The sequence below is a fragment of the Hippopotamus amphibius genome, chromosome 5, assembly GCF_030028045.1.
Source record: "Hippopotamus amphibius kiboko isolate mHipAmp2 chromosome 5, mHipAmp2.hap2, whole genome shotgun sequence".
NCBI classification, from domain to species: Eukaryota; Metazoa; Chordata; class Mammalia; order Artiodactyla; family Hippopotamidae; genus Hippopotamus; species Hippopotamus amphibius.
This window is the reverse complement of record NC_080190.1, coordinates 117,085,840-117,099,108: the sequence shown is the minus strand read 5'-3', so window position 1 is coordinate 117,099,108 and position 13,269 is coordinate 117,085,840.

Genomic DNA, 13,269 nt, shown 5'->3' with positions numbered 1-13,269 from the left:
CCAATCTTGAAGCCTCCCCACCTCTACAAAATGTCTCAAGATTGGTATGAAGTCATTTCCCCCTGCTTTCTGCTTTCTTTCACTTACATAGTCTAACCCTGCCCCCCAATTTAGCTCTTAATTATATATTATCCATATGGTTAACAGATATATCCTGCCAGCTATATTGTAAGCACCTCAAGGCCAGAAGCCGTGTCGTAACTTTCCTCCTGTAATTATCAAGGGCAGCACATCAGCGCACGTGCCAGGGCAGCTCTTCTTAACTCATGAAAGGTGATGTTCACATATCCCTCATGGAAAGTCTAGGTGTCCACCCATTTACATCCCACTCAAGAAAGCAGATCACGGACTTCCCTGGGGGTCCAGTGGTTAAGACTCTGCGCTTCCACTGCAGGGGATGTGGGTTCGATCTATGGTCTGGGAACTAAGATCCCACGTGCTGTGCAGCGTGGCCAAGAAATTAAAAAAAAAATAAAAGCAGATCAGAATGATCACAAGCACTAGAGGGATGATCTAAAATGTGACCTAATTTACTAAGAAGAAAGTAAATCATCCCTTATCGTCATGGTACCATTGATGCTAACAACTTACGTTGTAACTGGTGTGCGGTGATGTCAGTATTGAAAACTGGACCAAGAGAGTAACTCCTTGAAGGCAAGGACTGTGTCTCACGCCTCCTTCTACAAGCCCAGGGATAACACCCAGGCTGAAATGCTGGGCGAACAGGCGTAAAAGCTGCTCTGTGCCCTTCAAAGTTTCAGGGAAAGAAGTTTTCTGACTTTTTAACAACATTTCTAGAAAATGTGTAATTTCTGGGAGTCTCATGCTGTAGCTAGCAGAATTTATTTCCTGTGAATTAATTTCAAGTAGGAAAGAATTTTCCTTACTGTGAGACAGTGGTGAGAATAATATTAAGGTTGTCATATGCCTATGAAAGATGATAAAAGGTTTTCTCTTATATTTTAAAGGAAAGAAAAAACACTTTTCTCCTGTGTCTCCCACCATTCCCCAAAATAAGTCTGAAATGGAGAGCACAAGAAAAGGAGCTAGAGGTCCTCTCTCAAATTAGCAGGGTTTACAGAGTTGGTATGTGCTTGGCAGTTTGGTAATTTTTTTTTTTTTTTTGGCTGCACCATGCATCTTTTGGGATTTTAGTTCCCTGACCAGGGATCGAACCTGAGCCCTCAGGCAATGAGGACACAGAGTCCTAACCACTGGACTGCCAGGGAATTCCCTGTGCTTGGCAGTTTTATAGGAAGAAGGGCTCCTGGGCCATTTTGCCTGTCCTTTTACATGTGAGTGCAGTGTTTCACCCATTTTTGATTCCAGGAGACTGATTCAGGAGGCAGTCTGAAAGGACAGCTAAGAGGGAAAACTCTAACAACAGCTCTGCGGAGGGAGGGCAGACAGATCGGTCCAGAAGTCCTGATCAGGAAATATGTAAAACAAAAAGAGTACGGGTTGCTGGCTTCCAGGAATGTAGGTCACAAAGACCAAACCCTCACAGGAAATATTACAGACACTTATCAAGCTCCGACTTCAACAGCCCTGAGGATGGGGAGCTCAGAGTCTGAGAAGCCAGTATCGGGGAGTTAAAACTCTGCCCACCCACAGTTGTTTTGGGGGCAAAAATGTTCTAGGTGGACCAAGGATATTTTAAGGTGTTATTATTTTAAGAATGAGTTATATTTTTAAAAGTATAATAGAAAGAGCTGTAGGATACACTGAGAGTGGAGAAGATCCTGGTGTTTCTAAACTTGAGAAAAGTTGCGGAGAGGATGGGGCCCCCTCTGCAGTAATTAACAAGAGTTGAATTTAGATGTGATAAAATTTCTATGGAGCACTTAGGTGTTTGTGTTTTTCAGTGCCAACTTTGTTAATACACAGCACCTTCACATGCATTCTTTCACTTACTTCATTCACAGCAATCTTTAGAGCTATGGCTGTTATTTACATATTTTACACATGAGGAAATTGAAACCCAGAGGGTTCGGTGATTTGCCAAGAGTCGCTTGGGAGATGAGATTGAATTGCAAAACAGCTCTCTGGACTCCAGACATTCCAGGGAGCAGGGAGTGGATCTCTGTGTAGAGTTTGATACACAGTAGATGCTTAGAAAACATTAGGCAGGCTACAATTAGGGGGTTCCATCCTGTCTGTTTCACTGTCTGCATTGCTTCTTGCTGTTTCTCTTGTGTAGATGATTATTAGGGAGTGACACTGAGGCAATTCTCCAGGAGCAGGAGATGGAAGAAATCATGGACTTTGTCAGCCTTGTGTTGGTGGGAGCCACGTGTTGGCGTGACCAAGAAATGGCTTGGCTATTATGCAGTAGAAGAGTTGGAAATTTGCCAAACTCCAAACAAGGCAACCTACATATAATAAAGAATAAGGCAGAATATGCATTTAACTTGGTAAGGGGAAACCTAATCAATTTCATTATACCTGATTTACAGAAAAACTGTATGAATAAGTCAGGTTGCAAGGGATTTTAACCTGAGTGGATTGGACTGTGTTTCACGATAACTGGTTTCATTTGTAATCCTATGTATTATAGTATGCGTTTAAAAATATTATTCTAAAAAAAATAGAGTGGATATACGTATACGTATAACTGATTCACTTTGCTGTACACCTGAAACTAACACAACATTGTAAATCAACTGTACTCAAATAAAAATTAAAAAAAATAAAATAAAATACACCCTCTCCCCCCCTCCAAAAAAAAGAGAATTGAAAATTCCTTTAAGCTTTTGGTAACGCTGAAGTCAATCATGTTTTAAAAAAAAATACAAAGGGTGCAAAATAAGCAAATTTAGTTTAACACATGACGGGTGAGTGGGTTTGAGATGCCTGCCTAGCAAGAATGAAGATGTCCAGTACAAAGTAATGTACAGTACCCCGGAGCTATACTTGTTTCTAACCACCTATAGGGCTCTCGATTTTTGTTTCATAGTTCCTTAAACTTATAAATGTAGAATATGGCCTGCCACAGAGAAATTTCTCAGGTGGCAGACATTTTTAAAAAATTTTATTTACTTATTTTTATATACTGGCTGTGTTGGGTCTTTGTTGCTGCACTCGGGCTTTCTCTAGTTGGGCGAGCAGGGGCTACTCTCCGTTGTGGTGTGGGCCTCTCGTGGTGGCTTCTCTTGTTGTGGAGCACGGGCTCTAGGCACACGGGCTTCAGTAGTTGTGGCACTCAAGCTCAGTAGTTGTGGCTCGCGGGCTCTAGAGCACAGGCTCAGTAGCTGTGGTGCATGGGCTTAATTTCGGGCATGTGGGATTTTCCCGGACCAGGGCTCGAACCCGTGTCCCCTCCCTTGGCAGGTGGATTCTTAACCACCGTACTACCAGGGAAGCCCCTTAAGTGGTAGAAATTTGATTGTAATCTTTTTTCAGTTATTGTGTCAAACTGTATATTATGAAAACTCTTGATTTTTAATGAAAATAAACTGAAAATATGCAAAAAAATATTATTCTGAGAAGCGATTCGTGGGCTTCATCAGACTGCCAAAGGGGTGAATGGCCAACAAAGTTAATAATTCCAGGCTTCATAACATAAAAAAAGGGATGTGAAAGGCCAGAACTAGATGATGGTGCCCATTCAGACCCTGCTTAGAAGAGAGGTACCCTGTCAGGCCAGTGTGAGGACCATACACGTGGCAGAAACCTGCCCATTTTAGAGATGGAAGCAGCAAGATAACAGAGCCTGCTGCCATGAAACATAAAAGTGTGCACTTTACTCCTCTTTCTTTGATCAAACTAAAGACCCCCTGGAATAGGTGGCATTCCCTGAGCCTTTCCTCTTGGGTGCTTGCTCAAGCAGATGTGAATGTCCCGCCACCTGGTGGTTACATTGTTCATGGACATTAGTAAGTTGGCATTCCACTTCCTCTACATTCTCTGTATGAGCCTGCAGATCTGACGATGAAACCTTGTGCTACTGGGGAAGTTACCTCTCACTGCCATTTTGTGAGCAGGCAGTCAACCAGCCAGTCTTCTCCTGAGAAATGAGAATTGCTTCCACTGCAAACCACAGCACTGTTTCTACCGAGAAATTGATGGAAGTTATTTTTCCCTTGCTCTTCATAATGAGGTACATGTTAACAATTATAATCAAAAGCGATTATTCTGGGGACTTCCCTGGTGGCACAGTGGTTTAGAATCTGCCTGCCAAGGCAGGGGACATGAGTTCCATCCCTGGTCTTGGAAAATCCCAAATGCTGTGGAGCAACTAAGCCTGTGCGCCACCACTATTGAGCCTGCATGCCACAACTACTGAAACCCACGTGCCAAGAGCCTGTGCTCCACAAGAGAAGCCACCACAATGAGAAATCCACTCGCGCAGCTAGAGAATGCCTGCAGAGAGCAAGAAGACCCAATGCAGCCAAAAATAAAAATAAATAAATAAATAAATATTTTTTTAAAAAGCGATTACTCCTTCTTCTTTTACTGATGTACAGGTGGGGAAATCATGCAACCAAAATCTAAGGCAACCTGGTTCCATGGCTGCATCTACCTAAATGCCGGACTAGGTGCCTTGACAACCCAGACATAAGAAGCAGCGACCAGCATCACACAGTCCAATGTGTATGCAAGGTCCTGCATAGGCACCAAGAGTGCTAAGATGCATTTCTGGTGCTCAAGGAGCCCACGGTGTATTGATATAAATATTATAATGCTATTCTCAGCAGGAATTAAAATCTATGACATTTCATGTTTCTTCCAAGTTAATTGCAACAGTTTCCCTAAATTGTGACCAGTTTTGTCCTAGCAGTTTCTGGCATTGGTCAGTACTGCTTTGGTGTTAGACGCTAAGTTCCCCCAAGCCCCGTACTCATCCATTGTTGTGCTATATGTGCTATGTGCTTTCAACACAGAATCGTCTGTGTTCAGTTTTGTTTTGTTTTTGTTTTTTCAAGTTGCAAGACACAGAGACATGCTCAGAAACATCACGTGCTCAGAAGACATCAAAGAGACATCCTCAGTGGTAGGAATGTCTATAAAGATACATGGGGAAATGATACCTGCAATCTCACAGCCAGGCACTAAGAAGGTGACACTCCATTCCTGGCTGTTCAGGCTGCTGCTGTAGCTGTATCAGAATCAGGCCTCCGTCACTGCCCACTCTCCATTCTAAATACAGCACTATTCTGGAGCCTCAGTTTCTATTGCTGTGCCTGATGCCCAGCTACAGCCTCTCCGCCACCTCCTCCTGCCTTCTTCCCTGTTGCCCTGTACTCTCAGGATGGCTTGTGTCTGCACCTGGAGGCTTTTGCTGCCCGTCTTCTGCTTGCATTGAAACTTCTCCAGAGAGAGTATGTAACTGCATCAGGTGGACACTTTAGCGCAGAATGCCTCTGTGGGGTTCTCAGGCTAAACCACACTGCGGGCTTCTGATTACAGTCACTGACTCAGGCCCCAGTCCCTGATCCCATCTTCTGCGGCCAAGATGATGGGGTCACATAAGATAAGATATGAAACGAGTGGAGGTTGGTGGGAGTGGATGAGGAAGGCATTTATAATTTTGAGGCTGTTCGTGACAGTCACCAAAGCAGCAGTGCTGCCTCAGACCCAGGCCTGACCATATCTGATTCCGCTCCGGGAGGTGATGTGCAGCTGAGTACATGCACATTCAGGCGTTATTATTGAGGAGCTGTGTCCTTAATTATAGACCGCATGCTGATAACACTGCACCATGTGTTCCGAAGCCAGAACTAAAGCTGTCGGTTTCCACTTTCCTTCAGGAGGGGCTCACACTGAATGCTTCCCAGAGGACCTGCTGCCCGGCGTGTAGGTGGTGATGGCTCCCTCAAAACCTTTGGATCATATAAAGGGTTTCATTTGCTTCTGTAATTACCTATTTTGGGCCTGGCAGAGGAACTGAAAAGCTGGAGAGAGCCGTTCAGCTGTAAAGTCCAGCAAAAGTGAGGATCATAATAAAAGTAACATTTCAGTCTTGACATCTCCATCTCGCATGCATGGGATCCTGCAGCGGAAGTGTTTCCTGTTGAAAACTTTTCGACCGCCTTTCAGGGATATCTCTTCGGGGCTCAAATCCTGAAGCAATTGCTCACCACCCTGAAGGATGACCAGGCCCCTCTCAAATTTTGCGTTCAAGGTTCTCCTTTAGGGACGCGCTGGACCGAATCTCACTACCTGGGGTTGTGTAGGTGAGAAAGAGGGTACATTCTCTTCCTCCAGGAGATGGAGTTAAAACCATTGTTCAGGGCCTAAGTGAGGTTGTGAATACAGGGTTGATCACAGGATGGAACGGCCCATGCTTCAGGTGGCTCTCATCTTACCCAGTCCGGGTCAGGCCAAGTCAGAGCCCTGGGAACTAGAAGCTTGCTAAGACCACCTTAGTTCCTGTTTTTGGCTGAAACTGAGGGCGCACATAATTTTTCAAAGGTGATCACCAGAAAAGATAATCTTTGTTTTGGGTCGCGGCCAACGCTTACAGCTCAGGGCAAGATATCACATGCTGTGACTGGTGGGAGACAAGGTGAGGTTGCTTAGATTTCAGTTCTTGAAATCTCCCAGCCTTACCAAAATATATGTTTCTGGCGAGTGTGATGATTATTCTGTCTCCCAAGGCCTTGATGGTCCCTTGTTCTAGGGAAGTCTCCCTCCCGTTACACCTCAGGGCTGTGGGTGGTAATGGTTTCCAGGGGCCGCTAGTCTCTGAGCATGCTTCAGCATCCCTGTCGACACCACGGCAAACAATTCCTTCACCAGAAGGGCTTCCTCAAAAATCCCAGGCTACGACACCATCTCTCAAATCCCAGGACCTTGACTGAAACACCTTGTATGCAAACATCTTTACTGTAAGATAGTTGGGTTTCCAAAGTGGATAACTCCCATTTCCATTCCTGAGGTTTATCAATATGAGAGCATCTTATGCTTATCAGCTTGAAATAGTGTCTTTACATTTTTAATAGTGTGTTTACAGACAGCCACAATTCTATGTCCAGTTTTGATCCTGGCCCAAATGAAATGAATGCCTTAATGGAAGATCACTGTAGTTCAGTCTTCGAAGGCTTGATCTCCTTTAGCAGTACTTTTTCACTAATAAATATTTCCTTAATATGAATGAATTGCCTATTTAACTTACAATTGTTAGACAAATGCACTTATCATTTCATGTTGAAACATGAAAAGAAGCTCAAAAATTCAAATTTTGCAGAAAAGTGGAATACTGGAGGAAATTGAGCAAAAGATGAGCCAGTTATATTGTAAAGTTTCATGAACTGGTTATTTTACATTCTGAACTTCTGGTCATCATGAACTGAAGAGGGGCTGAACTCACCTCTTCTTCACAAATCTATTCTTTACATTCTCCAGGTTTTTAGGACTTCCTTCCTCCCAGGATTTCTGTCCTTTCCATGTGCCTCAGCAGCACCTAGGGGTTCTGCATGTGGTCCTTGTAACTGATTCAGGCCGTGGTACCAGTCCTTCCTCCTGCATTGGGTCTTCATTACTACACACGGGCTTTCTCTAGTTGCAGAGAGCGGGGGCTACCCTTCATTGTGGCGCATGGGCTCCTCATTGTGGTGGCTTGTCTTCTTACAGAGCATGGGCTCTAGGTGCATGGGCTTCAGTAGTTATGGCACATGGGCTCAATAGTTGTGGCATGCGGGCTTAGTTGCTCTGTGGCATGTGGTATCTTCCTGGGGCAGGGATCGACCCATGTCCCCTGCATTGGCAGGTGGATTCTTAACCACTGCACCACCTAGGAAGTCCCCTTCCTCATTGCTTTTTCTCTCAAAGTCCATGTCATCATCCAGCTTAATCCTAAATGATAGCAGTATTTCCACCACAGTACACCTGTGAACTGGTCTCTTTCACCACTGCCATACACACGTTTTGTAAGTAAATCCCCCCTGCCCCGCATTCCCTCCGCCTCCATCCATGAACTGCAGTGAGCATCTCACTGATCTCTTGGTCAAATGGAGTCATATTGTTTCCTTCAGTAGGGGTTGTTTTTTCTCTCCCTTCCTAAAGCACCGCAGGGGTGGGTGGAGGGGTCTGCCTGTTCTCCTTGCCCTCTTGCCAATTCCAGCCTACTGTTCCAAATGAAGGATAAGAGTTTTGTCACTCAAGGACAAGGATGAGAAATAAGCCAAAGGATTTGGAATTGTTCTAAATGGATGTTATTCTAGGCTGAATAATGGCCTCCAAAGAGATCCAGATCTTAATTCCTAGAACCTGTGAGTGTTACCTTTTATGGCAAAAAAGGATATGGCAGGTGTGATTAAATTAAGAATTTTAGGAGAAGATGACCCTGGATCATCCAGGTGGACACTAAATGCAATCACAAGCATCCTTATAAGGGGGAGGCATCTCAGGGAGATCTGAGACAGACAGGGAGGGCAATGTGACCGCTGAAGGAAGATGCTACATTACTGGTTTGTAAGACTGAAGGGGCCACAGGCCAAAGAGTGTGAGGAATGCAGCTCTAAAACCTGGAAAAAGCAAGGAAACAGATTCTCCCTTATGGTCTCCAGAGGGAGCATGGCCCAGTGAAACCAACTTTGTACTTCTGAACTCCAGAACTCTAGGAGAATAAATGCATGTTGTTTTAAGCCTCCAAGTTGGTGGTACTTTGCTATAGCATCCCTAGGGAACTAATACAGATTTCTTGGATAACTTCTTATAGGGCAATTTAGGGAGGCAGGTAGGGTTAAAGAAAGATGGCATTTCAGCTCTCCCTAAACACTGTTGCTGAATTAATCTCTCTAAAAATACACCACCAATCATACTCTTAACCCTTCTCAAAACCATTTGTAGGGTTGGGTATGTTTTTGTTTTTATTTTTTATTTGCTTGTTTGTTTTGATGATTTTAAAAAAGGTCTAACTAGCTTCCTCCAAATTCTTAACACAGCTTCCTTTCAACCATCTATCACTCCCCGTTTTCCTTCTGCATCAAACCAGACACACACCTGGTCCTGTGCATCCCACATGCAATCCCACCTCCACCTCTGGACCTTTGCTCAGCTCCTCATCAGCCTAGTTGTCCTCCCTCCCGGCACACCACACCTCATGGGTCCATCAAGGCTTAACCAAATGCCACCCCCTCACGAACTCTTTCCCAATTCCTTCAATAGACGTTATTTTCTCTCTCTTCTGAACACCCAAAATGCTTCGTGGTTCCTCTCTCCTGACCCCTGTTATGTTTGTCCTTTCCTTATAGTTATAGGTCATAGCAGTTAAATGCACACACTGGAGCCATCTCCTGAAGTTAAATTCCTATGTAAATAATTTACTAGATAGGTGACCTTGGGCAAGTGACCTAATTTTGTGCCTCAGTTTCCTCATCTGAAAAAAATAGGGATTATAATTGTGACTAACGTGTTTGTTATAAAGATGAAAAGATTTCATGAACTCAGTGCCTGGCACATTGAACATGTTCAGTAAAGGCTAGCTATTGTTTTGGTGATGCATTATCTTGCCTTTTAACTGTAAGTTCCTTGATGGGAAGACCCTATATTCATGTATCTTATCTTCTCCATAGCTCAAGGTATGGCATTTGAGTAGGTGCTCAGTAAACTCTAGTTTTAATGAAGCAGGCAAGAGCCTACATCCTGGTAAGACCAAGAACAGATTTCAGAGCCAAAATGCAACCAATATTAAGGAAGAAATAGCACTCTCTTTACTTTCTCATGTGCTATATTCTCATTTCACTGTAACCTGCTTCAACTTCACCTGTCCTACTGGGACTGCCATCAGGTCACCAGAGACTTCTTACATGCTGGATTCAAGCACATGTCCTAGGTCTCACCTCACTGCTGGCTACTTCCTTTTTCTGGAATCTCTCTTTTTTCTTTGCTTGCACCATACTTCATGGCTTCTCCAATCTCACCAACTTTTCATCTTCTGGTACTTTTGTGGGTTCTTCTTTTTCTCCATGGCGCTACTATTGTGTACTCAGGGTTTACAGTGAGATTCTTATTTCTTTCCATTCAACATATTATTTCTGGGACTCGTTACCACCTTAAACAATTTTCACTACTCTGCATATGCCAAACGCCGATGACTTCCATGTTGATACAACATAAACATCTCCTCTGCATTTCAGACTCAAAGATCCAGCTGAGTACTGGACAGCTCATCCTTGATTTTCCACAGACATCTCAAATTCCATAGCATATGCCAAAAATAACACATTACCCTCTTTCCCACTAAACAGCTCTTCCTCCTGTATGTTTTCACCTCTGCTGGAGGTACCACCATTTATTCAGACACTGGGAGTTAATCATGACCCTACCTCCCACTCAAATCCCATATCTAATCAATCACTAAGTTCTGCTGATTTCATGAGCTGATTACCTGTTGGATTCATCCTTGAACAGAGGTCTTTCCTACCGTTGAATTAGGTTAGGTATCACATCTTACCCAGTCTTCTGCATGAATATTCTAATGTTTCATTTCCTGACAGCTGCAAGAATAATCAGCCTTGTTTAAAACTCTACCTAGTGGTCCCTGAATGGCTCCCCACTGCCTGCAGATGAAGGTGGTACTTAACATGGTGTTTGTTTCCTTGCTTTGGTCCAGGTCTACCTCTTCAGCCTCATTCTTTGTACTCCCTGCCGCACTTTATGCTTCACAACGCAGGGTAGCCTTCATCTCCTTTCCACATGGCATACGATTTCCCATCTCTCTGCCTTTACTGTCCCTTCTGCCTGAAACAAGCCCCATTTCTTCTGGCTAACTCCTCCTGCAAGACTCAGTTCAGGCACCGCCTCCTACTGGAAAGCTTAGTGGCCTTGTGGGTAGGGTGGGAGGAACGTGCAAAGCTAAGGCACTGGATGGGATCTGGTAAGGAGAATTCTCCTATCCCATCAGCAGCGGCCAGGTACATTTGTTTCCTAGGACTGCCATACAAATTCCCACTAACTCAGAAGCTTAAATAACACATGTGTATTATCTTACACTTCTGTAGGTCTGAAGTCCCATACAAATGTCCCTGAGCTAAAAGCAAGGCATCTGCGGCTGCGTTCCTTTCTGGAGGCTCTAAGGGAGAAAACATTTCCTTGCTCATTCAGGTAGTTGGTAGAATTTTGTTCCTTGTGGCTGGAGGACCATGGTCCTCATTTCTTACAGCTGTCAGCTGCGGGCTGTTCAGAGGTTCTAGAAGCCACGTAGGCTTGTGGCCCTGCTTCCACATCTTCAAAGCCAGCCACCGTGGGGCACGTCCCTCTCACACTTCTGATCTGTCCTGCTGCTGCTTCCGGCTCATCTCTCTGGCCCCGCCTCTCCTGCTTTCTTCTTCTGATTTTAAGAGCTCATGCAATTAGACTGGTCTACCTAGATACTCTAGGAAAATCTCTTCCTCTTAAGGTCCTTAACCTCAATTACCTCTGCAAGTCCCTTTGCCACAGAGGGTAACATATTTGTGGGTTCTGGGAGGCAGCTATTCTGCCTACTGTATTAGGGTTGAGACAAATAGACAGTGAAAGCCTGAGGTCATTTGATTTGAATTCTATGTTCACAGAATTCATATTTTATCATTTCCCTTTGTATCATTTTGTTGTGTAAATTTCTAACTTTAGCTTTGTATTTTGAATCCAAGGAGTTTAGGAAGGGACTCAGCTCTGCTGGTTCATTTGGTAAGTACTTAAAGAAATGTTGAGTGTGCATGACTTCTCAGGGCATTGGCCCGGGGTCTTGTGCAGGAAGGCATTCACAGGTGTGCCAGGTATGGAACAGTGCCTGGAAAGCTGATGCGGAAGATGACCGGAAATCAATAGATAAAATTCCATTATTCAAGATTTAAACCATTCACTAAGGATTTAACAAGGTTAAATAAACTTCTGAGAAAAGAAATTCATCACATGATGAATAACCACAGCAGAAAGCAAGAAGGAATTTTTTTTACAGCAAATGAGAACAATTAAACAAAAGACATATTGTTTCAGGAGAAATGTTCATTTAAAAAATTGTCATCCAATAGAATCCCATATTTCTTCCCTATAAAAATTATTAAAGCAAAACCAGTTGAGTTTATTATTTGTTGAAGTTATTAGTGTTTATGAATTATTTGCCAGGATAATATTTACTTACTGAAGTATTTCATTCCTTTAGGAAATCATTGTAATTTGCTAAATATAATACTTTTAGCTTTAAGTGCTTTTAGAAACAATGTACTTTAATTTCCTGCCCTCTAGTGACAAAAATAATGCACTCATGCCTTTATATTGAACAAATTCTGTTAGTATCAGGGAACAAAATTATATTAGAGAATTTGGGGAGAGAAAATAGAAAATCAGGCTATCGTTATTAATGTACAACAACAATTTTTGTCTGGCAAAAATTTTTTATTCAGAGTCAAATAGATGACTTTAAAATTGTTAAGTAAAAGTCAATGTGTTGTTTCTAGCTATCACTTGGCTATCTACGACCTATATCTTTAAAATTAGAGGGTATATACTATAGAAAACCCTGGTAACAACCAGGAAATTGGCAATCTTAGTATCTTTAAGTATCAGAACTGAAGGAAGCTTACTAATTCTAAAAATTTTTGCCCAATGTTGTATTCATTTGAATCTTAAGTCCAGGCAGTAATCATTTGGATAACCAGCCAGGAGTTAAAACCAGAGATAAAAATAATCAAATTGGTTGATTATTATAATAGGACGAAACAACGTAGAATCACTAGATTTGATTAAGCATGACAGTGAAATGTTTTGGTATTGTAAATCCTGACTGCATTATTGCTATCCCTGTGTGGACATTTTGGCGTTCCTGGGACACAGGAATATATGTGGTATTTGTGCTATTGATTTATCATCAACAAACGTATTGAGTGTCTACTCTGTGCTAGACTCCGTCTTTGGTGCTAAATGACTGAATTCAAAGATCAAGGCACTCATTCAACACACTGCACGCCCAGGCCTTGGTGGAGCCCTGGGCTCCTGCAACCCAGGTGGTGACACGATGTTCTGATGTAATACAGACTGGGTCATTGCTGCTCATCTGCAGCGATCTTCTAAATCCCATTTCCCTGCCTCGTGGGGCATATGGGTTAGGACAGAGGAGAGGAATATGTTTTGTTGGGGCTGGAGTACCTGGATGGAAATGTGAGCTCCAGGGCCAGCTACTTCTGTGGCCACTCCTCACGGGCAAGCACAGTGGGGCTACAGTGCCTCCCTTTACCAAGCATAGCAAGAAGGCCCCTTGAAAGTGTGTGAGCGCACCACTGGCTTTCCACATGACTGTTCTTGGGTGACTAGTAGGATAGAGTGGGGTGGCATCCTATCCGAATG